The following is a 27,833-nucleotide window of genomic DNA, read 5'->3' on the forward strand; positions in this document are numbered from 1 at the left end:
GATATCCTGTCGAAAGCCTTCTCCTGGTACAAGCTGATGAGGCAGGTCTCCACCCTCCTGTCCCATACATAGTTGATCATATCCCTGAGTAAAAGGGACTGAGATGAGAAATTTCTTCAGCCAGAGAATGGTGAACCTGTGGAATTCGCTACCACAGAAAGCAGTTGAGACCAAAACATTGTATGTTTTCAAGAAGGAGTTAAATATAGCTCTTGGGTCTAAAGGGATCAAAGGGAGAAAGCGGGAACAGGTTACTGAGTTGGATGATCAGCCATGATCATAATGAATGGCGGAGCAGGCTCGAAGGGCCGAATGGCCTACTCCTGCTCCTATTTTCTATGTTTCTATGTTTCTATGAATAGCGCAGGACTATCAGAGATCTTCCTGCCGCGTATAGTGCATGTCTGGTCAGGGTGAATCACCAACTCCAGAGCAGACTTGACCCGACTGGCGATGACTTTGGACAGAATCTTGTAGTCAACATTAAGCAGTGAGATAGGCCGCCATCTGATTTGCGCCCTCTCCCCCTTGAAGGTAATGATGACTTTCCTCATGGATTCTGACACGCTGCCAGCCAGAAGCATACTCTCGTATACTTCCAGCAGATCTGGGCCGACCCAGTTCCACAGGCCCGATACAACTCAACCGGTAAGCCGTCGCTTCCGGGAGTTTTACCTGACGGCCTTTGTCAGCTCATCCAGAGTTAGCGATTTGTCCAGTCTCTCCCTCATGCTGTCATCTAAGACCTCCGTGATAGATGACAGGAAGGACTGGGAAGCCGTGCTGTCCGTGGGCTTCACGTCGTACAGCCCAGCATAAAAGGTTTTGCTGATCCTTAGTATGTCGGACTGCGAAGACGTCACCGAGCTGTCCTCTTCCTTCAGGCTGCTGATCACAGAGCTCTCTGTGTGTAGTAACGCGAGTACGTCTCATCCTGCTCGATGGAGCGGACTCTGGACCGGAAGATGATCTTGGAGGCCTCCTTGGCAAAGAGCGAGGCCTGCTGGCTCTTCACCTCTTGGAGATCCTCCTTGACCTCGACCCCCATCAACTGCAGCAAGAGCAGATTTGCATTCTTTTCTAGAGTCAAGACATTTCCCTCTGTCTCTCTCTTGCCCTCTGAACACCTTTGAAGATAAAGAACCTCTTAATGTTCTCCTTGATCACCTCCCACCAGTGAACAGAAGGGTTTCACGGTTCTCCAACCTTTGTAATCCATTTTGAGTTCCTCAACGTTCTCTAGGGTTAGCATTGCAGCATTGAGCTTCCATGTCCCCCCGCCAACCCGCTGGTCATCCTGTAAGTGACAGTCGGCCAGTAAGGGGCAGTGGTCAGAGAAGAACACCGGTTTGACGTCGGTGGATCTGACCGTGACAGCACGGGACACAAACAGGAAGTCAATCCTGGAACGGGCAGACCCATCCGGGCTTGACCAGGTGTATCTACGCTGCGCTCCATCTGCAGGGTTGCTGAAGACGTCATGCAGCTTGGCATCTTTTACTGTTTCCATCAGGAATCTGGACATAGCGTCCAGTTTGCTGTCGTTCCTGCTGGGTTGTCCAGCTGCGTTAATGATGCAGTTGAAGTCACCGCCTAGAATAACCGGCCTGGACGTCGCCAGCAGCAGTGGGAGCTGCTGGAGGACCATCAGTCGCTAGCTGCATTGAGCCGGGCGTACACATTGATCAACCGGAGCGAAGCGTTGTTGTACATTACATCTGCTACGAGGTTGCAGCCGCCGACCACCTCCTTAACTTAGGAGATGATGGGGTTGCCTCCCCACAGCAGAATACCCAGTCCGGAGGAATGGGAATCATTACCCACTGACTAGATCGATGGCCCATGGGACCACCATCGTGATCATTGCCTGTAGGTGCTGAGGCATGGTATTCCACACTTCTGCAGAAACAGCAGGTTGGCTTTGACCTTGGCGAGGTAGTCCAAGGTTAAAACACATCACGTAGTGGATTTAATGCTACGCACGTTAATCGAAGCAATCTTTATACCCATTTTAAAGTTGGTTGTCGCTTCCCACAGCAGTTGTTCTTGCTAGTCCCAGTCCTTAGGTATGTTCCTGCATACTCATAGTGTATGCAAGCTGTTTCACAATCGTTGGGCTCAGAAACCCCTCCTGGTTTCTCATGGGGGGTTTGTTCTGCTGGGGTGACATCGGGCGGGGGGGGTCTTGCAGGCAGCAAGGCTTGGGCTGTCCTCTGCTGTTGGTGGCTTTCCACTCTGTTCCTCTTCGAAGACATCACTGCTCCCGGCTTCCCGGAGCTGGAGTGCGCCAGGCGCTTCTTTGCTCTCGGTGTCCCCCGGAGCTGGGATGCGCTGGGCGTGTCGCTGAGTTCGGTGCTTTGATTTTGGGGCGCGCTGGGCTCATCACAGCTTCCAGTGACCCGGAGATGGGGGGCTTTATCTTCCAGTTCCTTTGAGTTCTGCTGCTTCTTTTGCAGGTGCCGTCGTTCCGGCCCTTCCTCGTCCAATGATGAGGAGCTGCCGTAGTCTGTCTCAGACGGTAGCTTCCTCTTGCCACTGGTTTGGGTTGTAGCCTGTTCCTTTTTTGGAGGTTTTTTCTTTGTGGTTTTCCTTTGTACTCCTGTCACTGTCCAGTTTGTCCATCTGCTGCCTCCTCCTCCATTGATTCTGTCTGTAGAGGAGGGGTTTCGGACACAGGGTAGATTAGATTAGAGATACAGCACTGAAACAGGCCCTTCGGCCCACCGAGTCTGTGCCGAACATCAACCACCCATTTATAGTAATCCTACACTAATCCCATATCCCTACCAAACATCCCCACCTGTCCCAAAATTTCCCTACCACCTACCTATACTAGTGACAATTTATAATGGCCAATTTACCTATCAACCTGCAAGTCTTTTGGCTTGTGGGAGGAAACCGGAGCATCCGGAGAAAACCCACGCAGACACAGGGAGAACTTGCAAACTCCACACAGGCAGTACCCAGAATCGAACCCGGGTCCCTGGAGCTGTGAGGCTGCGGTGCTAACCACTGCGCCACTGTGCCGCCCTTGATGTTGGGTCACTGGTTGCAGCTGCCTCCCCTTTCTTCTTCTTCTCAGGTAGACTTTCCTCGCTGCGGAGAGGGTTGCTTGTCTCCTTCCCAGCACCAGACACATTCACCGTTCCTTCTCCCAGCCTTTCCTTGGACCTTGCCGTCTGAGCATAACTGAGGCAGCATTTGGGGCAGGTTTTGTTGAGGTGGCCTGCCTCACCGCACAGGTTTCAGCATTTACTCTGCATACAGTCCTTGGTCTGATGGCCTTCCTTCTTGCAGTGCTGCAGTTGGCTGCCACACGACCAGATTTGCCTCAGGTGCAACAAACTCTGGGTTGCCCCGCATAGACCAAGAAACCCCGACATCCCCCGATAGCGAAGCTGGAGGGAGGATGGATGATGGCTCCATTGGCATCGATCTTCAAGGTCACCTTGACCTGCTGCTTGCTGGTCCAAATCCCAGATGGGTCCTTGACATCAGTGCTGCAGCTGGCCACCTCGACGTACCTGGCGAGGAAGGTGAGTACATCCACGACAGGAACATGGGGATTATAGAGGTGAATTGTCAGCACCCGGTCACGTTGCGATGGCAGCGTGAAGTGTGGCTCCACCGTGAGGATCGACAGCGGCGCCTGGTTTCCCTTCTCCTTGAACACCTTCAGGAACTTGATGCATCTGCCACATTCTTGAACGTCACGTCAAAATATCCACTGCTGGGGAAGTCCTGCAGGCAGAAGATGTCTGCAGCTTGGAATCCACAGCAATCAATAAGGATTTTCTTAATGAAGAAGGTACGGTCAACAGGTGTACCTCCTTCCTTATCCTTCAACACCACCCGAACGGTGTTACACACTCCCTGGCCTGAAGCTCTAGGATTGGTTACAGTCATTTTACTCAAAACTGACCTGGAACAGGATCAAAAGCCACTGATCATGGTTTCTTCCCCTGCACAGAGGTGGGGCCTCAGTTTTATGTTTCAACTAAAAGACAATGGCCGAGAAATTGGATTCTGCTCCTCCTGGCTGCACATTAAGGGAAGTATAACATTTTGTACTTAACTTTTTGGTGGCAGCCTGCAGCTGTCCCTTTAAGGAACATTGGCTTTTTTGCAGCGCATCCAAGACAACTGAGCTCACATGAGCAAAGTGCAGCAGGCACATCCAATTTGGGAAAGGAGCTTGAACTGGAGTTAGGAATTCCATTTGCATAGGCTATGGGTCTAATCTCCATTTTACCTTAACCAATATGGTGTGAGGCGCAATTCCAGTGTAGATGGAGCATGCGCACACCACATTGACCCTTCAGCTCCCACTTCTCAAACAAGGAATAGGCTCTGCACAATTGACTCTTTAGGCCTGCAACTCTAACAGTGCAATACTTCCATCTCACATTAAAGCAGTGACTGTACTTCAAAGGTACGTCATTGCCTATAAAGCACTTTGGGATGTCCTGAGGTTGTGAAAGACGCTATATAAATGCAGGCTCTTTCTTTTCTTTCTTATTAATGTACTGAATTTTCAGTTTGTTAAAGTCATGAAATGTAACTTGAACCCACAACCACTGAGTATCAAGAATGTTTCCAATTGAGCCAACTTGGCCCTTACACTTCATAGTATATACTGTATTGTATATTACTTGATTGAAACATGTAAGATCCTGAGGGGTCTTGACAGGGTGGATGCGGAAAGGATGTTTCCCCTTGTGGGAGAATCTAGAACTCAGGGTCACTGTTTAAAAATAAGGGATCTCCCATTTAAGACAGAGATGAGGAGAAATTTTTTCTCTCTGAGGGTCATGAGTCTTTAGAATTCTCTTCCTCAAAAGGCGGTGGAAGCAGAATCTTTGAATATTTTTAAGGCAGAGGTCGATAGATTCTTGATAAGCAAGGGGGTAGAAGGTTATCGGGGGTAGGTGGAAATGTGGAGTAATCAGTTCAGCCATGAACTTATTGAAGGTCGGCGCAGGCTCAAAGGGCCGAGTGGCCTACTCCTGCTCCTAATTTGTATGTTACGACCAGGTGAGAAAGGGGTCTAGGGGTTCCCTTTCAGACTTTGCCTGGTTTAACCGTAACAGGGTTTAATTTTAAAAACAATGTGTTTTAGCTCCCCCTCAGTGAATCCTTGTTCACTGATCTCCAATTGTAAGGCAAAGAAATCAACCAGACAGATTTTCTTAGATTTAAACGAGAAAGGTGGAAGTTTATTAACCTCAAACTCTAATTCGGTTAATGACTACGAATATGCGACACGACCACGCTAGCATACATATGCAATAAACACACCCGCAGATAGAGACAGAAAAGTTGAAAGAATAAAGGGTAAAACTTGAGGCAATAGCTGGGATTTATTTACGGTCCTTTGAGTTCGATGTAGATTCATTGATTGCCGGTAAGTCTTGCCGTTTTGTTGGGGTCCAGTGCACGCTTTAAAACTTGTTTCAATGTAGGAGTCTTTTCTCTCTTGAGGTTTAAGTGACTTCAGTGGATCCAGAGACTCATGAGAGAGAGAGAGAGAGCTCGCCAGAAGAGAGGCTCTCTTCTTCCAAGTTCAGTTGCAATCTGACCCAAACTGTGCTGTGCGCAGTTTAAACAAAACTTAGGCCAGCAGGTTAGTCATGTGACTCGCTGTTTTAACAAACTCCTGCATTTGTGGATTCTCCATCTTAACAGACACCCTGGAATGCTGGCATTCTTACACATTCAATGTTTGGTGATCAAAATCCATTTGGGTTAATTGGATCAGGGAGCCATTCTATTGTCTCCAGGCACTGTCTCTTAGTATGCAAATATTTTCTAGCCACTGCTGATCTCTTTAAACAAGTCATTTCTTCATTCCGGCAACAGTTTAAAATTAATGTTCATATGATGAAATTCATATGCCTCATTCTTGGCAGGTGGGGTCTTCATGACGCCTCCACACCCAGTGGAATGAAAAGTGATTTTTTAAAGAGCATTTCATTAAATGGGACTAGAGAGAAGAGTAAGTACAGAAAAACACACATGCATCTCTCTCATTCCTTCAGAAATCCTAAAAATTGTTACAGCCTGTTTTTTCATATGTTCATATGACAAAATTAATTAATTCTTGGCTGTTTGGGTCTTCATGACAATATACAGTACAGCATTTTACATAATCATTTATTATGGCAAAGCATAACACTGGAACTTGATTGATTTTGCTGTCGGTATATAGGCAACTGATGTCTATCAATTGTGCAACATAATAATGCTCTAGCTAATAGGAGAATGGCAAATGAAGTATGACATATAGAGTTAATAATAAAAACAGAAAAGACTGGAAATACTCAGCAGGTCTGGTAGCATCTGTGGATAGTGAACAGAGTTAACATTTCAGGTCTGTGACCTTTCATCAGAACCCTGCAGAATCCTTCATCAGGAGTATAGAATTAACTTTAGTCGGTGATCAAAGTGAAGAAATCCTCGGCTTATAAATAGAACCAAGAATTTAATCAGGTGTAAAATTAACTTTATTCACCGCTAAATGACCTTCAACAGAACAATGGAAAGAACAAGGGACAACAATAGAAGCAGCCAGGGATATAAGTGCTAGTCTAACTCAAATCCATTATACCTGTCTATATGTTTGAACAGCGTTTGTTAACAAGGTTACAATGTAGTTTGATCAGGCTGCTACTTAGAAATTGCTACCAATGTCAGAACTGGGAAATGCGCCGGAATGCACTGGGTACTGTGTTGGTTTACTGAGGTGGAGGTACACCCGGGTTTCGGTGCAAACTCATTTGCATAAGCCTGAATGTAAAACCTGCCATGACTCGGCACAATCGAACAGTGGAAATGAACCTAATCGATTATTGACTCGAACATCATCGAAGATTACTGAATTAAACGAATCTAAATTGAAAATGTGTTTAAAAAATTGCTGCAGTAAAAGAAAATTTCAATTGACAGGGGCTCACAGGTCTTATGCACCAAGGAAAGATCAACTGATGGAATTTTCACTCATTTAAACTGAATTCAAAATAATTGAAGCATTAATATGAGAAACAGACCTGATTGAGGCTTCAACTGACTGCTGGTCACATCTGCAGCTGCAGGTCATTTTAAAAAATTCGTTCACAGGATATGGGCATCACTGGCAAGGCCAGCATTTATTGCCCATCTCTAATTACCCTTGAGAAGGTGGCAGTCTTGAACTGCTGCAGTCTGTATGGTGAAAGCACACCCACAGTGCTATTAGATAAGATGTACCAGGATTTTGATCCAGCGATGATGAAGGAATGGCAATTGCTATCTCCGTGGAAATCAACAAACCAAAAGAATCAAATTTACCAAACGACCCCAATATAAAATACAAATGGACAAGATTTTACTTTTATAACTTTAACAGTCTGACCAAAATCAACATAAATTAAACATGAATTAACAGACAAATCACGGTCAATATATATTACAAATTACACATTAACTATCAGATACAACAAAGTTAGATCTTGCAGAATTACTGGAGAGTCCATTCAGCATATATGGCACAAATTACAGCCACAAAGTTCTTCGAAGCTCTCAACTTCCTCATGTAGATCTCCAACTCCTTTCTTCCAAGAGACAGCCACTGATTCATATCTGACAGCAGTTCCTTTCAACCCAAACTCCTCGGGTATGTCCCTCACTAAAATGGCACACTTCTCCAGAACCTCCTCAGCTCTGGTCACGACAGTCTTGCTGGTGTGAATCCACCAGTATTACCTTTATCCAAGCCCTTCAGTGACAATGGTGCACTTCTCCAGAACTGATGAAAGGTCACAGACCTGAAACGTTAACTTTGCTTCTCTCTCCACAGATGCTGCCAGAGCTGCTGAGTACTTCCAGCACTTTTTGTTTTTTTTTCAAAATTTAAATTGGTTAAGTTGCTTATTATTTGCTTGAGAAGTGTTAAAGGATCATCATTATAGATGCAAGCAAAAAGCAATAGGCTACAGATGTTGGAAATCTGAAGCAAAATACACAAAAAAACATAAAATACTGGAAGCACTCAGCAGGTCAGGCAGCATTGGTGAAGAGAGCAGGCACTTATTGACCTGTCAATTGCACCCAGCATGTTGTATTTCTGTGTTCTATTATAGGTGTATTATGATTGGCTGATTTTTATGATTCTCATGAATTGGATGCTGAAGAACGTGGATTCTGTTAAATTGATAATGGTTTAATTTCAGCAAAAAATTGACAAATAGCGCATTTTCTGAAAAATAAACTTTCTGACCTCTAAACTTACCAGTTATAAAAATATATCTATCCTTGCTGTTTGCTTGCAGCCACAGGCAGCACCTATTCAACCATCAAGTACAACAGTAAAAATCTAATGCTAAAACTTGGAAATACTAGTGTGCTTGAACAAAGGGAGACTTTGGAACATATGACGTGATTTTAATCAAAATGGGTTACTTTAGCCCAACATAATTCACAAATGAGTCTTAATGTACAATATTAGGCCTGATCTACTCTAACTTCAAAAGGATATTGATATATTGAAGAGAGTTCAAACAAGGGCAAGAAAGATAACAAGGATGGGGTTGTGTTCTGTGGAGAGAATCAAAGAACTAAACTTGTTTTAACTGGAGAAAAATATTAACCACAATGTATTCGAGATGTATTAAATGCTGAGTAAGTAGGTTGTTTAATATAGACTATTAGAAGACATAAATACAAAATTAGCAATCTTGAAGCAAGACTGGAGATTAAAAAAGACTTTTTCCCACAGAATAATGGATACGTGGGATAGACTTCCAGTCAAAGCTTGTCAACTAACTCCTTAAAATAACTCCATAATTATGTGGCTAAGAACAGGAATGAAGGTTATATGGATAGACACAGATGATGAAATAGTCTGTGGAACACAATGGCTTGGATTGTGCAAGAACCAGCTGGCCACTGTAATATTTGTGTGTTTATGCAGGCAGTGGTTTAGAAATAATGGGCAGAATTGTAACCTGCTCGGCGGATTTGGAGGTGGGGGTAGGGGGTGTGAGGGCGGGTGCCCCATACATGCGAGGGGTTAAATCATCAAAAAATGCCAGTGTGTTGGAAACTTGACATGATCCTGCTCGCTTCTGCATTTAATGGGTACAGGAACTCCTCATTGGGATGGCGGGTCTGTGAATTAAATATGTCAAAAGGCATTTGAGAGCACATTTACCCAGCATTTTGACTTTAACTGCCAGCACACAGGTTTCCCAAACTGTCGAAAACTTGCCAGGGTCAAAAAAGCAAGAACACAGCAGGGTTTGACTGGGCTGTGAAATTGACAGGCTGGAAAGCCTTTAAATACTGAAACGGGACAACTACTTGTGCAGGTGAAAGGCTTTGGCTCACAGGAATTGTACTGATTTCTAACACTTTGGAGGTCGTTTCTGCTATCTTGGATTTTTCTCACTTTGATCTGCATTTCCCTGCTGTCAGCCTTCACCACGACATGGGAGCAGCTTATGCAGCTCTACACTGGACCTCTGATGGGGAACAAGAGGAGCAGCGTCAGCAACAATAGCAATACCAACAGCAGCAGGAGCAACATCAACAGCAACACCAGCTGCCTTCTCCACAGCCACATGCCATTCCACAGGATAGAGGGGCTGGGCACAGAGATCCACAAGGTTCTGGGTCATGTCCTGCTCAAGGCTTGAGCATTAAAATCAAGGCTGACACTCTAGTGCATTACTGAGGGAGTCCTGCACTGTCACAGGTGCTGTCTTTCAGATGAAATGTTAAACCCAGGCCCATCTGCTTACTCAGGTGGATGTAAAAGATCCCATGACACTATTTTGAAGAAGAGCAGAGGAGTTATCTCCAGTGTCCTGGCCAATAATTATCCCTCAATCAACACCATAAAAACAGATTATCTGGTCATTATCACATTGCTGTTTGTGGGAGCTTGCTGTGCACATACTGGCTGCCACATTTCCTGCATTACAACAGTGGCTGCACTTCAACAAAAAGTACTTCATTGGTTGTAAAGCACTTTGAGACTTCCCGTGACTTTAAAGGTGCGATATAAATGCAAGTCTTTCTTTATACAGACAGAGGATCAGCTTCCTCAACATGACGGAACACTAGTGTGTCAGGAGGCTCGGGCTTTCATGGCAGGTGGTTGCTGCCATCTGCAGCCTCCTGGAACAAGGCCTCCTTCCCAGTGGACCAGGTAGGCAGACATTGACAGTGACTGGCAAAGTCACCACAGCCCTGAATTTCTTTGCCTCCAGGCATCTTCAAGATTTCACAATCTGCTGTGCACGAGTGACCAATACCATGTTTGCCAGGACTGCCAATTACATCCACTTTGCAACTGATGAAGCCAGTCAGACTAAGGAGGGGCCTCGGATTTGCGGCAATGGCTGGATTCCCACAGATCCAGGGAGTCATAGTCTGCACATATGTGGCAGATCAGCCAGCAGCCTTTGTCAGTCAAAAGGGATTAAACTCCATCAATGTTCAGCTGGTATGTGACTACTGGAAGATTTTCATGCATGTTGTGCAAAATACCCTGGAAACTGCCATGATGCCTTCATTCTGTGCCAGTCGCATCTCTCACAAATCTTCACACTTATGAACAAAGTGAGCAGGTGGCTCCTTGGAGACAAGGGTACCCTCTGAGGACCTGGCTGATGACTTCTGTGAGGTGCCACATGAGCACAAGGGCAATCCATTGAGCAAGCCATTTGGTTGCTGAAGATGTGATTCAGGTGGCGACTTAAGGGCCCTTGCCCACCTCCACAGGTATTTTACCCATGGCAAGCGGGCGTGCTGGGGATGTGAAAGGCCACCCAGCGACAGCTGCCGTCCTTTCCGTGCGCCGGGGGCTGCCATGGCAGTTGGGCACAGGGTGACCGATTGAGGGCCGCTCCCATCTCCCAACCCACCCCCGAGACCCAAGGCGCGCCCCCCCCCCCAAACGACGACCGTTGTCTCGCCGCCATGACCGATCACCTCCCCCCAGCGAGGCAAGCCCAACGTACCTGAAGTCCTGGCTCCATGGCGTCAGCTGGGCTGCAGTCCCAGCAGTGGCCACCGCTCCCAGTGACGCTACTGGGACTAAGAACTGCCGGCCCCCAAGCAGGTGGAAGTCCCGCCTCAGGACTATTAAAGCCTGGGGACTCGTAAAATGCGGGAAGGATCCCTGGGCTAGGCGGAAGCAGGTTTGCTACCGACTTTTATGTCGGTGGCGAAGTCCTGTATGCCTACGGTAAAATCCAGCTCAAAGACTTTTTAGTTCCATAATGGGAATCACTTGAATGTTAATAACGAGGTCACTGTGTTAATGTTTTTGAAAATGTTAAAGAAGCATAACATTTATGTCAAGTCTCCATTGTCCAATCATCTCCATTGTTGTCTCTCGCCTGTCAAGTAAGCCTTGAGGGGAAAGATATAACCAAAGTAGTAGAAGAAAAACAAAGGGTGTCAATGAGATGGAGGGATTATTGACTGTGGGAAGCTTTGTGTTGGGGGTGGGGGTCAGTGGGTTCAGCATTGTTGGGCCGTATGGTTTCACACATTCAGGTTATCTGAACCGGGTCCGTGTAAGTCCATCGCCAATTTCTCTGGCAGCTGGGTGAACAGCTGCAGGGACATCAGGCGCCTCTTCATCCTGATGCTCCTCCTTCTCTGAGAATGGGGAGTAGTCATCAACTTTGTCCTCCTGCAGCTCCATTCCTCTCTGCTGCGGCGTGTTGTGCAAGGCACAGCAGACCATTACAATTCTGGACATGCTGGTGCATGCTGAAGGGAGCCCCCAAGCATTAAGTGGCCACTTAAGGGCCTCGATTTGCCTAGGGCGAGCGGGCCATTCCGCACCACCCCCCTGCCCTGCCCCACCGCCATAAAGTTGGCCGGAGGCGGGAGCAAGACGGGAAGGCCTCCCGGAGCCGCCTGCTCAATTTTACTCTGCCCCCATGTCACCATCCGACCCGCTGGGGTGGCGTAAAATTCAGCCCTTTGTCTTCTTTTTGTCATTATTCCTACATGGTGCTACCCCCATGGCTTCAGTAGAGCTAGAGGCAAGCTGCTCACTCCCCTGTTCTGACTGTAAGATACCCGTGGCAGATGTCCTTTGGGTTTTGGAGCCTGTGAGGGCCCCACCAAAGACTGTCCCACCTTGCACCTGTGCAGGGCAGACTCAGTCACTGGGAGAGGAGGCAGAATTTGAGGCTCTAACTGAGGGGAGGTGCAAGGGATGAGAAGTGAGAGTACCTCGAACAGAGTTCGCACTTCCACGTCCCCTTTCTCAATCCTCCCTCTCCAGGTCCACCTGCACTTCCCTGCTAGCCCAGAGCTGGAGAGCACTTTGCTGCACTTCAGTGAGGCACTGCATGGCCAAGACAAGGCCTTCCTTGATCCTATTTAAAGTGACAGACTGAGAATGCAAGACATTAGTGAGGGCATCTGATGCTCCATGCAGGTGGCCATTCTTTCCATGGAGGTGGATATCAGCTCAAAGGCCTGAGACATCATGGCACGCATGCTAGAGACAGACTCCTCCAATCTCTCTCCCATGGTGTTCAGCACCTCTGGAAATGCTGACAGAACCTCACACATTTTCTGCTGCTGCTCCAGAAGTGTCCTCTTCATGGATGACCCCCGAGGCTCAGCATCTGCATCCAGCTGAACAGAGCTTGAAGTGTCCTATGCCCTCTGATGGGGGCTCTCCACTGCTGTCCCTGTCTCCAACATCTTCTGCTGTGCATTTCTGATGTGTGGCTCACCATGTGACAACATAGCTAACTACCTTGGCGGCCCCACCGAGGTATGAGTCTCTGAAATGGTGGAGGGTGCACCTGAGTCATGTGACAGTGCTTCCTCAGAGTGCATGACCTCCTCTGAGGAAGCCTCAGCCTCCTCCCGCTCCAGCTCCTGTGTCACGCTTGTAGGACTTCTGGGACACATTACACATGAAGTAGAACTGACAAGGGGAAAGGGTTCAAAGTCATTATTGTGCAGATGCTCATATTTTCAGTAACTGGTGACAAAACATCATCATTAGTGATTGTTATGTGACATGTGGCTGTATGATATCTAATTCTGTCATCAGGTCAGGGGTCAAGGTGACTCTGACTGGAGGGCCATCCTGGCTCTCTGCCTCTCCCTGGAGTTCTGCACTCTCCTCCGACAAAGAAAGAAAGCAGAGAGTTATGAGTGTGAGAAATGGATTGTATGGAAAGAATGGAAGGACACCATTTGTGGAGGGTGACTGTGAGGGATGGGTATGAGATGACAATAAGATAAGGGTGATTGTCAGTGTTGGCTGTTCGGATGGGGATGTGAGGAGGTGCCTGGAGAGACAAGAATGAGTAGAGCTGCAAGGTGTGTTGGTCTGATGAGTGCTATGCAGGAGAATGTTGGGTAGAACAGCGTGGGGGATGACACCTGAAAGTGGGAAGCTACTCACCTTTTCTATCTTGATTAAGTCATTGAACCTCTTCCAGCTCTCTACCCATGTGTAAGGGCCCAAACCCCTGCTGCTGACCTCCTCAGATACTTTGAGCCATGTCTGTTTTGTTTGAGAAGCTGGCCTCTTCCTCCCGTCTGCTGTGAACTATCTTTCACTTCAGGCCCTCACAGCCTGCAGCATTATCTCCCGGGATACCTCCGAGAACCCGGGGCAGCCTTCCCATATTCCGTCTCCATCATTATGGTTGCTCTATCTTCACTCATAGATCTGCAATGGAGCCATCTTGACACCTCCCTAAGCAGGAACAGGCTTGAAGAATGGGAATAGTTATGAATAAATTTAACAAGGCCCAATTCATTTTATTAACTGGAGTTATAAATTCAGTTCAACAATCATCCTTAACTACTATGTCATGCAATTACTTCATGCAACAATTACTATCCAATAGGCTTTAAAACACAAAGTTGTATTGATCAGCACAAATACTGTATGAATTCAATGCCCTTCCTAAACTGACTTCAATCACAAGCGAATTTGAAGAATTTGGTTTTATTTAGCCAATGTGGAGCATGACAAGTAAGGTTGCACCAAGCATGTGACAATCATTGCAGTGGTGTGTTACTGTAAGGCTGATACAGACCTTTGCACACAGGGATCTTTAGAGAAGGGCGTGTTTGTGGTGCAGATAACAGAACAATAGTAGAGTTTTGTTTAGGAAACAGCTGCAGGAAGAAGGGGTGTGCACTTTGGAGGAGAGACGAGCAGTGTATTTTTCCAGACTGTTTTTATTCAGTTGCGGCACTTCAATGTGTAACAGCAGTTGCAATGGCAGAGTAAAGAGCAACTTCTGCACCTCAGGTAAGTTTATCTTTGTGTGGTGTTTCCTAAATTAGGCAACAAATCCAAACATGCTCTGTTATTTTCAAAGTGACTTCATAACTTTAAGAGGATTGCAGTTTCCTCACTGTTTCCCAATAGAGAATACAGCTCACTGAGGAACAGCAACATAACTTGTATCAACCATAATTTATTGTACATTATATTGTGTTATGGAGACACTGGAAGCTCGAATAGTTCCATTAATAGTCAGTATTGTAACATTTCAAATGTTTTCGTGGTTTGAGATGAGATACTGTAATTCATGTATTTTCTCTGAATTTTGGACCAGTTTTGGGAATATCTGATGACAAGAGCTAAACCTGCAATCCCTATAGATGGATGTGGAGGCAAAATATCATCTGTGCTTCTTTGCTAGTTACGTAGAGAAAATGACTTACCCAAACTAATTGGGACTATGGGTTTATAGTATTGATTCATTTATTCATTTATTAGATGGGACAAATGCTGATTTCTTTGTTTAATGTGTTTGAAAGTTAACATGTACTATAAAATGATTTATAATCACTTAGCATATGTATTCAGCCATAATTTCATCTCAGAAAAAAATTAGTTGTATATTAATGCTATTGGACTTTTCAGGAAAATACTTTCACACCTGATCTGCTCTATTGAATGGCATTGTGTTTGTTGGTGATATTTTCTATTGAATCCAAGTGGTTTTATAACATACCCTATCAAAATATTCACATGATATATTTTCCAAGGGGCCATTCTATATGTTGTCAGCCTGGGCAGCCTATTCAGTCCTGTGGGTATATCAAGCTAGCCCAGCTTAGCCTTACCACACAACCATTTGCTAGCAGGGGGCCACTGAATAGAAAGCAGGGGCAAGAAACCTGACTGATTTCCCCACATTTCCAGCACTGCCAATCCAAATATAGTTCTTCCACAGCCACTGAAACTGAGATTAAATGGCTCAGCGTAGACAAGGGCTTGGACCTGGGAACCTCCTGCTCTAAAGTATACTTGGTAAGGGTGTTAGCAATGATTGTCAATGCTTTTTTAAAAATGTTTAAAATGTGATCAGTTCTGGCCTTGTACTTAAATCTAATGCTGATGCTGGTGCATGCAAGATTAGACTAGAACCTTCACTGTAGTAGGACAATTAAAATGTGATCGATGTAATTCATCAGGGAATCAAATATGTGCATAAAAGCAAAATACTGCGGATGCTGGAAATCTGAAACAAAAACAAGAAATGCTGGAATCACTCAGCAGGTCTGGCAGCATCTGTGGAAAGAGAAGCAGAGTTAACGTTTCGGGTCAGTGACCCTTCTTCGGAACTTTGAGTTCCGATGAAGGGTCACTGACCCGAAACGTTAACTCTGCTTCTCTTTCCACAGATGCTGCCAGACCTGCTGAGTGATTCCAGCATTTCTTGTTTTTGAATCAAATATGTGCATTGTGTGGTCAAATGATCATAACAAGGCTAACTTCTATGAAAATAGAATTCTAAGCTTGAGGTTTTCATGAACATATGAACAATGGCAGACAGGCAAAGGCCTTCAGGTCCATCCAGTCTGTCTCACACAATTATAATACGTTCTGCACTATATATTATATATATATTTACATATATACCATCTCCAATACACCCAACCTCTGGCTGAGGTGAGAAACCAGACTAAAAACTCAGGCCAGCTACGGGGAAAACAATTTGAGAACTTCCTCTTTGACCCTGCACACCACCACCACCCCCCCCACCCCCGCCTCCCGCCACTATCCCCCACCCCAAGTGATCAAAACTAGTCCAGGAGATCACTCTGGCCCGGATAATGCTGTCCATGGCCTACCTTTTGTACAAGGTGATCTCCCCCTCAGCCACAAACAGGTCCATGTCTCGCTTGAAGGGATTCAGCGAAATGGCATTCACTGCAAGAGCCAGCAGCCTATTCAGGAAGTCCAAGATTCTCCCAGAAAAGAACCACCTCCTGACATCTAATCTAAGTCTGGCCTTGTACAATTTAAAATTGGCTCTTCTTAACCTATTTATTTGGAACAAACTGTCAACTGGAATACATTCTATTCCCTTCATCATTTTGTAAACCTCAATCAGATCACCGCTAAATCTAGGCTTCATTAAAGTGATATAACAACTCTTTTAGACTATCTTGGCTGTCTTCACACCATCTTTAGATTTAATATTTAGAAAGCCCGCATGAATTGAGCAATTACAGGGGTGTTTTTGAAGTAGAGCGTATACTGAATGAGGGGTGGGCAGAGCAACCCCACAGCACATTGTATGTAGCTCATAAATGGCCTGAATCATTTTCATTGCCAAACCTCATTGGAATGGAGATTGTGAGCTGCCAGAATGTTCCAAGCATTGCGAGGCAGCTTGCCATTTTGGGGCGGGGGTGGTGGGGGGGGGGGGGGGGTGGGGGGCTGGTGAGCGAGGAGGTGAGAGGAGGTGAATCCAACCTGGCTGATTAGGATGGGGTAGGAGGTGGGACTGGTGGTAAGTCAATATTTGAGAGCTTTTTTAGAGAGGCAAAAACTCCTCCACAAAACACTATTTTAACTTTCTCCTTGCAGCCCCCGGCTATCCCTTTAAAGAATGCTGCTTTGACCACTTTCTATCTGGAGGAAGTGCGTGGGATCTGCACTTTGGGGACACGGCATTTTGTAGGACTACCTTGGCCTGTTTCTGGTGGGAGCACTGACCACTTGTTGCCTATTTCAAGGCCTGTTTAAAATCGGTAGTGAGTAGGCCTTGGGAAGGAAACCCTCACAACATGTTATTGATTATAAATATAACTGATGAGTCTCTGTGCTCACCAGCATTTCCATTTTAATCAGGAAGGTCTGCTGAGTGTGGTTGCTCTGATTTTTCCCTGCTCATTTGGCTGTGAGAAAGTTATTAGTAACTGCACTTATCAACTTGACTCACAGTCAGTGCATGCATTGTTCTGCTCAAAATCTGAATTAACGTTCTGGCAAGGTGACCTTATTTCATACAGCAATCCCTAGTTAAAAAGATAGGGAGGCTACCCACTCCCAGAGTTCTGCCAATAGTTCAAGGGAGTTGGTAAGACACACTTAAAGTACCTCTCTTTTCTGTGCTAAACATCTGGAGTCCCTGGCGCACTTTCTGTGTGATCACAGAGTGGTTGAGATCAAAAACCTATTATCCAGGTAGTCATAAAGGCAAATACTTCATCATAGCACCAGCTCAGATCCACTAATCATGATTTACTTAACTCCACTGATGGCTTAGCAGGTAAATGCACTGTCCGGTATGGAACTGGAGCCAAACCCACCAGGAAGGTGCCAGGTTTGATCCCCAATCTGTGCTAATTGAGCTGATATCAGCTCGGGTGGTGGCAGCTACATTTGACCTTGACTCTGTCAAAGAGGGGGAGAAATATCAGCCAGTCCTGGTTGCTGTCCAGTGACCCTGCTGGAAAGTCTATGACAAGTCTTGTCTTAGCTAAAGCCCACCATTGTCAAAATTCTGAAATCTCCTACCTAATGCCATGTGGGAGAACTATCACCACAAGGGCAGTTCGCCAAGAAGGTCCGCTATCACCTTATCAGGGCATCTAGGGATAGACAATAAATGTGGCCTTGTCAGTGTCATCAACCTTCACCCCCCCAAGAACAAACTTAAAAGCAAGCATGCTAACCCTCATCTTCTAGGCTTACATGTGAAGAATGGTCTCTTGGAGAAGGTGCTGGTGGCACCTGATACTTGTGGAACTATTGTCCAGCCTGGAGAGGTGTTAGGGACAGGCTGGAACCATTTCTCATCCTTTTGATTTTCTCTGGCTTAGTTTTTGTCATTTCAGTATCTCACATTCTCTGTGAGATATCCTGGATCGAGACACTTTGGCAACTGTCTGACAGACCTTTGAAAAAAATGTAATCTAATATCACAAATTTATTCAAGAAAGTCTAATCTACTTCCTAAGTGTAGCTGTGCAGAATGGCACAATCATTTTTTAACTTGTATGCTCATGTAAGATTATTTTGGAACATTGAAAATTAATTTCAAATGAGTCAGAAGTCTTTGAGAGAAAGGAGAGAGGGCTGGAGTGTTTCAAAGCAGCTGATCTGGACGTGTTTGACTGCACTCCCTCAGACTAGCTGACAAATGGAATAATGTCTCGTTGTGTCTCATTACTACATGTTTTCAGTGGTAGAAATCCAGCAGGTGGCAGCTGTTGCTGGGGTTTTTTTTTGAACAGTGCTGTAAAATGTCACCTAATAGCACACAAGTCTCAACTTCTGCTGTTCAAGATAACACATTTATTAAAGTGGGTGAAAGTGAATGAGGAATTTATAATCCTGCATGATAAAGACCATTCACCATCAGTGTAGAAAGTGATATCAGAAACCATATCAGGAACCTTGCCTTTTTTGGGACATATTAAAGGAAAAATAGAAAGAACTTGCATTTATATAGCACCTTTTATGTCCCAAAGTGTTTTACTGCTGATGAAGAATTTCTGAAATGTAGTCGCTGTTGTAATGTAGGATTATTCACTATATGCCATCAAGTTCAGACAATTTTTCACAGTGCTATATCTTCCTGGTTTAAATCTGTCTGAGCTGAATTAATAATATGTTTCATGTGTGTTACTCTTGCATTTAGATGACGCTACAGCAGGAATGTGTTGATAAGGGCCAGAGCCCCCACTCCCCCAAGATTGTGCAGTGCCCCCTCTTCCAGTTCTGTTCCTGAAGGTTCACTGCTGTCAGCTCCACATTCTGTGTTTATGGTGGAGACACCCTATCTAATCAAAGCAGTTGGGGTTCAGAATGTATGCATTCGGAATATAAGTTGAACAGTCTCAGGTTAACTTGAGTCTTAATAGGTATTAACTCCTAACCCTGAGATCTTCTGCTTACAAATCCAGCATGCATTCTCAGTGATTATTCACATTATTTCTCAGAATGTCCTAAGATGTGATACTGAAAAGGACAATATCCAAGTCTGGCCAATACATAATCATTCCCAATGATAATTTTCTATTTAGTTAGCCTAATTAAGTGAGGTATCGATGTGCTGCCAACATTTATGGAGACATATCCTAGCATGAGTCATTTGTTTCAGAAGAAAAGGGCAGAAAACTGGAAGAGAAAAATGCCCCTCCCCATCAGGATAAAAACTCACAGCCTTTCTGGTGCACTCCTGCAGTAATTTCAAAGTTCCTTCTTGGCCTTGCTGGGAACAGAGCCTCTTCTACCCTGGACTAGGCTATTGTCACAGGGGATGGAAGTGGAGCAAGGACAAGGACATCCAATGCGGGGGTATCCCACATCTGTGTCCGGGGAATGTCAGTTAGGGGATCTATGGCCACTATGGTCATAAGAGTAAGGTGTAGCAGCCTCAGGAACGGCAGTAGTAGGATCTGTCTTCAGGGTCCAGACCTGAAGATTTATTCAAATGGTTTGATTACTCAGACGGTTTTTCTGGCCTGTGGGGGTAAGTGGGTATCCTAGATGTGGCCTGAATAGCACAGCCGCCTGTGAGGAGCACTATAATTAAAGGCCCTCTCACTGACTCCAATAATACCAGCAGCGTCAGTCCTGGGAAGGTGCATTCTGGTATTAGTACCAGGAGGATGCACCCCCGACAGACTCCTGTATGCCCCCCTCCCACCTCCCAAACCCCACCCTTAAACAGCTGGTGGCCTGTCTGAATCTAAGTAAAGCTATTGACACATGACAGTCTTTCAAACAGCTATTTTTCAAAGATAAATTGCTTTGAAACATTCAGGTGTTGCTCCCTTTACAATTGTGCTCTAATGATGCTCTGATTTATTTAATTTCTTCTGTGCTTTTAGTCACTGTTGTCTTCCAGGAGCACGTTTCCCATTTGCAGTTTCTATTTCTCACCATTCAGCCGGTGATATAGTGGGATAGCAGCCGGGGTCATGTGACTGCAGCACAGTGGAATGTGCAAGCTTTCAGTCGCTGATGGAATTCTTGGCCTGAATTTTCCCAGGCCCACGGAGACGGGGTCAAAAGCGGGACCAAGAGCAAAATTGGGAAATAGTGCATCAGCTGGGTTACCTGATGCATTTCCTACTCTGAGTGATATGTTTGAGGCGGGGTGAGTGTGGTAGAGGCTACCAGCACGGCAGCAGTGGGTACCTTATAGGCCCATCAATTGGCCAATTGGGGGAGAGATGATGCCACCACTGGGATCTTGCTGATGGTGGCCAGGCCGCCTGCTGAGGCTGAAACCCGGAATTGAACTGGAGGCAGCAGGCCAATGGGCCAACGACACCTCCTCTTCATCACCCCAGCATGGATGCAAAGGTTACAGCCACAGCTACAGGTGATCCGGTGGAGAGGATTTCCCCCTCCAGACCAATGGCCTGACAGTGTGGCCATGAGGGATTCTTAACATTTTACAATTTCGCAGAGAGCGCCTCCATTTTGAGGAACCCTCACGGTCTCCTGCCTGCCTCAGCAGCATGCACCTCTCCCAGTGGGGCTTCCAGCCGGACATCACAGCAGGCCCTGTGCCTGGGCCTCCCACTTCACTGGTCTGCCTGCTGTCCGGGGCTCCAGGAGGTGTCTTCTTAATTGGCCGCCTCCGGGGAAATCGGGACCAATGACCCGCCATGACAATTTCCGGGTTCCTGACTGGAATTGAAGCCAATGTCAGGGTCCTGACAGTCTTGGCAAAATCCAGCCCCTTAGTCCTAGCAATTTAAAAAATAATGCTGTACTTGTCTCTTTCAAAATGACTTGCGAAGTTCTCACGGGCTTCATTCTTTATCTTACTCTGTGTTTTTATTTTGAAGAGAGTATCGCTGAGTAGAGAAAGCTATTGAAGGGTTTAGCGAATATAGAAGTGCACGGTCATTTTTTGGCCAGTTGGACGGTGTGATGGTCCCTTCAGGTCTTTCACATTCTTATGTTCCTAAATAATAATCAGAGTAACAGGGGACCTGTGCTTTTTAGCAGTGACCGAACTGCATCACTACAAGGATGGGAACAGTGAATAAACACCTCTCTCAGTTTAATCACATCACCTTTAAATATTAATAAATTACATCTTGTCAATTTTTTGAACATCACGTCGTACTTGTGTTTAGCTGCTGAGTAATCAACAATGCAAATGAAGCTTACTGAAAATGTAGCAGACAGACTAGAGCGAAATGTTCCTTTTAAAAAAGGATAGCAGCCCATACCTTAATTAATGAAGAGGGAGAAAGGGTTCGATGATATAATGAATCATGAAGAAGATGGCATGAAATCAATAGATGGAAGATAGAATTCTGAAGAAGAAGAATTGTGAAGAAGATAGCATAAAAACTGCAATATGCCGAATAATGGCAGATAGAGTTTAACCAAGTGTGATGTAGTAAACCATGGATAGAAGAATGGCAGGTGAGAGGATAAATATGAAAGTGTTGGATGAACAAAGGAATTAAGGGCCAAGAACCTATATCATGAAAATCTAGCTCGCAAAAATGATCAAATTGACTAGTCCTAGAATACATAACAAGAAAGTGAAACTGCAGTTATTCAGCAGGAGAACACTGGTCAGGTCTCATTTGGAACACTGGGCTGGATTTTGTGAAGGAGGCAGGGCTCTCACTGCCAGGCCGAAAAGGTGGGCGGAGCCCCAACTCTGAATTTTGTCAGAGCCCCGGAGCGACCCTCTGGTCTTTTGGGGTCAAGATTTAAGGAGGCGGGATCCCCATCCCTTTAAAAACTTAATCGGGATGGGAATCCCGCCCCCCAAGAGCTGCCGGCCAATCACAGTGCTGGGAGCTCAGCAGTATTGGCAGCGCCACCGGAAGCATTTGGTCCGGGGGGGTGTGTGGGGGGAGGGTCCCAGGGGCTACATTTGTTCCTGTTGGGGGTCCTCCATGGGCCACGAAGGAGGGCCCCCCCCCCCAAGCCTGCAAGGAGGGTGCCTCGTTTTCCAAGGCGCCCTCCCCACGTGGTGGAAGGACCCCCGCCTCTGCTAAGAGCCCACCGGCGGCAGGACAAGGCCCTTATTTGGCCTCTGGTCAGGATGGCTGTGGTTGTGCTATCCCACTGCCAGGAGAATCGGTACTGGGATCTTGGCATCGAGTTCATGGTGGGTGATCCTGCCCAAATTCTCTGGCCTCCACCCCACCCACACCCATGAAACCCGCTGTCAGGATGAGAACAAAATCTGGTCCATTGTGTTCAGCTGTGGGCATTCTATTTTAACACACGTTTAAATTAAATGGGTTAAAAGAGCTAAAAAAGTGTCAATCGGAAAATCTAGCCTGGTATCTCTGGCTGAAGAGGTGCCTCAGCACAGATACAGTGGGCTGGGTTTTACATTTCTGCCATCGAAATCGGCAGCAGATGTAAACAATGGTGGTCCACCTGCGCGAACCGCACGTCGCGCAGACGCCGTGATATTGAACGCAGCGGGTCATTTAAATAGCCGTGGCAGACCGCCACCCCCCCCCCCCCCGATGACGTGGAGGGGACAGGCGGTCCATCCCCGGCAATGGTGTCAGCAGCTTTGCACAGGCCCTGGCGCCATTTTTAAAGGGCTTCGAGCCCTTCCATTTAATTTAAATTTTTAAAGCTGCAGTGAAATTAAAAAATTTTAAAAATTTATCTTGACCCTCTCCCCCCATCCCCAACCCCTGTAATATCCATGGAAATAATAACCTGCCCTCTCCCCCCTCAGAACACTTAGCTTGTGCACCCGACCTTCCCCCTACCCCCACCCCAAGGTTCATCAACTTTAAACTTTACCCCTTCTCACTAACCCCTAGACCAATGAAATTACTCTGACACCACTCCAACCCCCCTCCCCCGCACTTGAGAAACTTACCTGCTCCCCCCTCCCCACCAGTGCTCTGCCTTAGATCCCCAGACGGGGATCCGAAGGCACAGGAGTGCCGGCCACCAGCACCCATATCACATCGGAATGGACGGCAGGAGTGGGTAGGTCATTTATTCCTTCATTTACATTTTAAAAAATATTCAGATTTGGCTCCCGTCACCAAGCAGCGGGAGGGCTGCCACGAGGCCTTGCCATCGCCAGCAATATCGGGGCAGTCCTTCCTGGCATTGAGGCCCGTGGCGGGCCTCTGCCGGAGGCCTTTACCAGCCACCCCCCACCACAACCCCCGCATTGGGGGGGCTGTAACATCCAGCCCAATTGATGGAACAACCTTCTTTTGTGACACTTCTGTGATTTGCTGAAATACCATACCGTGGATATCAGGCTTTTTAAAAAATCCATTTGTGGGATGTGGGCGTCGCTGTCTAGGCCAGCATGTATTGCCCATCCCTAATTGCCCTTGAACTGAGTGGCATTTAAGAGTCAACCACATTGCTGTGGGTCTGGAGTCACATGTAGGCCAGACCAGGTAAGGACGGCAGATTTCCGTCCCTAAAGGACATGAGTGAACCAGATGGGTTTTTACAACAATCGACAATGGTTTCATGGCCACCACGAGACTAGCTTTTAATTCCAGATTTATCAATCGAATTCAAATTTCACCATCTGCCATGGTGGGAATCGAGCCCATGTCCCCAGAGCATTAGCCTAGTCTCTGGATTACTAGTCCAGTAGCAGTACTACTATGCCACTGCTTCCCCCATTGGGTATCATCATCCGATAAGGCCTGTGAGAGAGCAGAGCCAGTTCGGAGGAGTTTAAAAGAGTGGGGCCTGTGAGAGAGCAGAGCCAGAGCGGTGGAGTTTAAAAGAGTGGGGTCTGTGAGAGAGCAGAGCCAGAGCGGTGGAGTTTAAAAGAGTGGGGCCTGTGAGAAAGCAAAGCCAGAGTTGTGGAGTTTAAAAGAGTGGGGCCTGTGAGAGAGCAGAGCCAGAGCGGTGGAGTTTAAAAGAGTGGGGCCTGTGAGAGAGCAGAGCCAGAGCGGTGGAGTTTAAAATAGTGGGGCCTGTGAGAGAGCAGAGCCAGAGCGGTGGCGTTTAAAAGAGTGGGGCCTGTGAGAGAGCAGAGCCAGAGCGGTGGCGTTTAAATGAGCGGCCTGCGTGGATTCTGAGCTGACCGACAGCGCTCTAAAGAAAATCGAGTGTGACATCAGTGGGAAACAGGTAAGTGATTGGTTGGTGGGTGCCTTCTTTTCAATTTTTAAAACTATTTTTTCTCTCTTGAAATCCGGGTATTTATTTGTAGTAGCAATGTTTGTCCGTAGTACCAAGATTAATTATCTAATAGATAGAAAAATGGCAGGGCTGCTCCAACCTCTGGCGTGCACATCCTGTGCTCTTTGGGAACTCTAGGATGCTTCCCGTTGTCATGCTCATGCAAAACGAACTTATGAACTATGAAGTGAACTTATGAAATAAACCTGAAAAAGACACTTTTCCTGTAAAACAAAATGGAGTTGAGAGGTCAGGTGACCTTTTCTTTCCTGCCAATACACATGAAACTGCAAGAACCTTGAGCTAATTTCCATATCTGGACAAGTCTTGGTGAAGTCATTAAAATACAAATGATCTTTCTGGTCATATCTTTGACAAGTCATTAAGATGCAAATGGCCCTTTCTATGGTAATCGCTGTATATCTCCAAACAATTTGGCTAAACAATACTGTTGCAGACTTTTTGACTCCAAGTTTGAACTCCAGAGAATGGGTGTGAAAAGCTCTACTTTACCAAGATGGTATCTGATTGAGTGACACCCAGATTCCATTGTCTGACAATGGCCTAACAAATCAGAAACTTATAAAATTCATCCCTAGGTTTCTGATAAGTTTTAATAAAGGACAGGTAAAAAACAGAGAGAGAAACGTCTATGCCATCGAAGAGAAAGGACCCTGCCTAACCCCACCAGCTTTAAGGCAGAGACTGGAGTTGGTCTTCAGCACCCCACCTGAGAAATCGTACCAGGGTTTCACCGCGGAATTTTGATTGGAATATAACAAGTGAAATCTGCAACAGTACATCCGTCCTCCTTAACCTCCCAAGTTTTTTTCTTCAGTTAACAAGAAAAAGATTACAGGCCTGCACAATTACAAGTCTTCACCCCAGGGAAAAGCAAGTGCAACAGAGAACTCTTAAAAAATCATAAGACCTAAATGCATGTTACTGTATAACCTCTATCTCTTCTTGAGTGTGTGTGTATCTGTCTGAGTGTGAGAGTGGGCGTAGTTGTGCATATTTCGGGTGTTGAATACTAGACATTTATCTTTCTTTTAAAACTTACAAGAAAGCCTGTCAATTGTCTGTTCTTGACAATTATAGCACTCAGGGGTTAACACACTTTTTTTAAACATGCTGTCATCAGTCAGTCAAGAGATGGTAAAGGGGGAGCCATCTCTGTCATCTCTCACCTGTCCGTAATACCATGTCCTGGATAACCATATGTGCAGGAAGTGTCGTAGGTTTCAGCTGCTCGAGCTCCACGTTTTGGCTGGTGTCACTATGGTGTATCCATGAAATTGAGAGCTTCGTGGATAGCATGTTTATAGATGTGGTCACCCAACAGCTTAAGAGTTTGCAGGGAGAGAGGGAATGGGTGATCACCAGGCAGCCAAGAAGAAACAGGCAGGTAGTGCAGGAGACCCCTGAGTGCATTTCACTCTCCAACCAGTATTCAGTTCTGAATACTGTGGAAAGTGATGGTTTCTCTGGGGAATGTAGCCAGAGCCAAGGCCATGGCACAACGGCTGGCTCAACTGCACAGGGGGAGCACAAAGACAATTAGAAGAGCAATAGTGATAGGAGATTCGATAGTCAGAGGAAGACACAGGCATTTCTGTGGCCACAGACACGAATCTAGGATGGTGTGTACCTCCCTGGTGCCAGGGTCAAGGCTGAATGGCTACAGAGCACCCTGAGGGGGGAGGGTGAGCAGCCAGCAGTCGTTGTCGACATCAGTACAATGACATAAAGAGGAAGAGGAACGTGGTCCTCCAGACAGAGTTTAGGGAGCTAGGTAAGAAATTAGCAAGCAGGACCTCTAAAGTAGTAATCTCCAAATTACTCCCGGTACCACGCGCAAGTGAGTAAATAAATAGGAGCATAGTAAAGATGAATGTGTGACTGGAAAGATGGTGCAGGAGGGAGGGCTTTAGATTCCTGGCATATTGGGACCAGTTCTCGAGGAGAGGGGACTTATACAGGCCGGATGGGTTGCACCTGAACAGAGCTGGGACAAATTTCCTTGCTAGTGTTGTTGGGGAGAGTGTAAACTAACTTGGCAGGGGTGTGAGAACCAGGAGATAATACAAGAGAGGAACACCAAGGTACATAGAGAATTGGGAGAGAAAGAGTGCACTAGAGTAGGAAATCAAACATTATTAGGTGGGGTCAGAGGAAGAGGGAAAGTCTTGCAGGCTTTTCAGGAGAATTATTGCACCAGCTGTCACACTGGATTCTCAGAAGATTTTCCAAAACAGTTGGAAAAGGATGAGTTGGGTGGCTTCTCTCTTAGCAATCTACATGCCAACTGAGCATTCAAACAGTCCAAGCCCAAATCAGAAAGCCAAAATTCCTGACAACCATAAACCTAGACATGTGACTTCTCTGTAAATAACTCCAATAGCCAGCAAGACTCCTCATGTTTATATTAGCACTTCATTGTCTCTTCCAGTAAATCCAAAGTGTCCTTCCAGTAACCCTTCAAAAAAAAAACAAATCCAGGCATCTCCTCGGTCTTTCAAATTAACCAATTTTCACAATCTTTTAAACACGAGTCCTCAAAAATATGAATAATGGAACCACCTTTATGACAAATGGGAACCTGCCTCAAAAAAGGGCAGAACTGGGTACTAAATATTCCTGGATACAAGGTGTTCAGGAAAGAAAGGAAAGGGGAAGGGGTGGCAGTTTTAATTAAGGACAACATTGCAGTGCTGGAGAGATAGGATGGCCCAGAGGGGTCAAAGACAGAATCTATTTGGCTGGAGCTGAGGAACAAAAAAGGCACAATTACATTGCTCGGTGTAGTATATAGGCCACCAACTAGCAGGAAAGATGTAGAGGAACAAATTTGCAAGCGGATTACCGAGAGGTGCAATAATTCTAGAGTGGTTATAATGGGGGATTTTAATTATCCAAATATAGACTAAGATAGTAGTTGTGTAAAGGGCAGAGAGGGGCAAGAGTTCCTAGCGTGTGTTCAGGAGAATTTTCAACAGCAGTATGTTTCCAGTTCAATGAGAAAGGAGGTACTGCTAAACCTGGTTCTTGGGAATGAGGTGGGCCAAGTGGATCAAGTGTCAGTAGGGGAACATTTAGGAGATAATGATCATTGTATCATAAGGTTTAGGTTGGCTTTGAAAAAGGACAAGGAACAATCCAGAGTAAGAACAATGAACTGGCCAACTACAATGTGGTAAGAACGGATCTGGTCCAGATAAATTGGAACCAAAAATTGGCAGGCAAAACGGTAACTGAACAATGGGCTGCCTTTAAAGAAGAGATAGTTCGGGCACAGTCAAGGTATGTTCCCATGAAGGGACAAGGTAGGGCAAACAAATCCAGAGCTTCTCAGATGATAAAAGAGATAGAAATTAAGATGAAGAAGAAAAAGTATGCTTGTGACAGATGTCAGGCGGATAACACTACCGAGAAC

At 45.9% G+C, this 27,833-nt stretch overlaps 1 protein-coding gene across 3 annotated transcripts in view; it reads left to right on the top strand.

Annotated features, from left to right (window-relative positions):
• jcada (junctional cadherin 5 associated a) overlaps window positions 1-27,833 on the top strand; it is a 253,287-nt gene that overhangs the window by 16,784 nt on the left and 208,670 nt on the right. Inside the window, exon 1 of one of the 3 annotated variants that reach the window (XM_068014287.1) lies at window positions 14,227-14,287. The exons of 1 other annotated variant lie outside the window; for it this stretch is intronic. The gene's annotated coding sequence lies outside the window, so the exon portion shown is untranslated. Of the gene's footprint in view, window positions 1-14,226; window positions 14,288-27,833 lie in introns of those variants that run through there. One more of the 3 variants, XM_068014305.1, reaches the window with a different exon arrangement.

The sequence above is a fragment of the Heterodontus francisci genome, chromosome 2, assembly GCF_036365525.1.
Source record: "Heterodontus francisci isolate sHetFra1 chromosome 2, sHetFra1.hap1, whole genome shotgun sequence".
Lineage (NCBI taxonomy): Eukaryota > Metazoa > Chordata > Chondrichthyes > Heterodontiformes > Heterodontidae > Heterodontus > Heterodontus francisci.